Here is an 808-nt window from a genome sequence, read left to right on the forward strand (position 1 = left end):
ATATATATATATATATATATATATATATATATACATACATATGTATATATTTGTGTGTGTGTGTATGTCGATATGTGGATGCGTATATCTATCTATCTATCTATCTATTTGTCTGTCTGTTTATATATATAAATGTGTGTGTGTGTGTGTGTATGTATGCATTATATATGTATATGTATATATATGGATAAATAAAATTAAAATACCTTTGTGAGTGTCTCAGACACATTCTTTTAGTCAGCTCCTCTGAATGTCCTTCCGGATGTTCGTATGCATGTATAGATGTGTGTATCTAGGTTTGCCAGCATATATATGTTTTTAGTGAACACCTGCTCTCCGCTTTCTACGCAATATATTCAAGATATGAATGTCCATAAAAATCCGCAAAAGCTATAATTTATTCACAGATCATAAAATATACAGAAGCAAACGCTAACACAAACACCATAAATAAATAAATATAAGAAAGAAAGAAAAACGAAATGTTAAGTAATAAAAATAAAATATATAACAGTATATTTGCAAAACACAAGAAGGAAAATCTACTACGAATATATTTAACAAAATTTATTTAACATCGGATTCACGATGTTTTTCTTGCAGCTGTTAACATTCAGTTGTTTTCTTTAACATATATTTATTGCTGTTCATATCAATAATGTGTTTCTTTTTTAAAGACATTTTACATTTTTAGCTTTCGCTAAGATTCTGAAAATAAAGTAAAAGAAAATATGATAGATAAAATATATATATAAACATTTATAAAGTCATTTTAGAAACTTTTGTCAAATAACGATTTTTTTTCACA

At 25.9% G+C, this 808-nt stretch overlaps 1 long non-coding RNA gene across 1 annotated transcript in view; it reads right to left on the reverse strand.

The window, feature by feature from the left end:
• Positions 1 to 329, reverse strand: part of LOC128247339 (uncharacterized) — a 32,251-nt gene extending 31,922 nt beyond the window's left edge. The window contains exon 1 of the long non-coding RNA XR_008263727.1: positions 207 to 329. This is a non-coding gene — a long non-coding RNA (uncharacterized LOC128247339). The remainder of the gene's footprint in view (positions 1 to 206) is intronic.
• Positions 330 to 808: the final 479 nt, after the last annotated feature.

The sequence above is a fragment of the Octopus bimaculoides genome, chromosome 3 (assembly GCF_001194135.2).
Source record: "Octopus bimaculoides isolate UCB-OBI-ISO-001 chromosome 3, ASM119413v2, whole genome shotgun sequence".
NCBI classification, from domain to species: domain Eukaryota; kingdom Metazoa; phylum Mollusca; class Cephalopoda; order Octopoda; family Octopodidae; genus Octopus; species Octopus bimaculoides.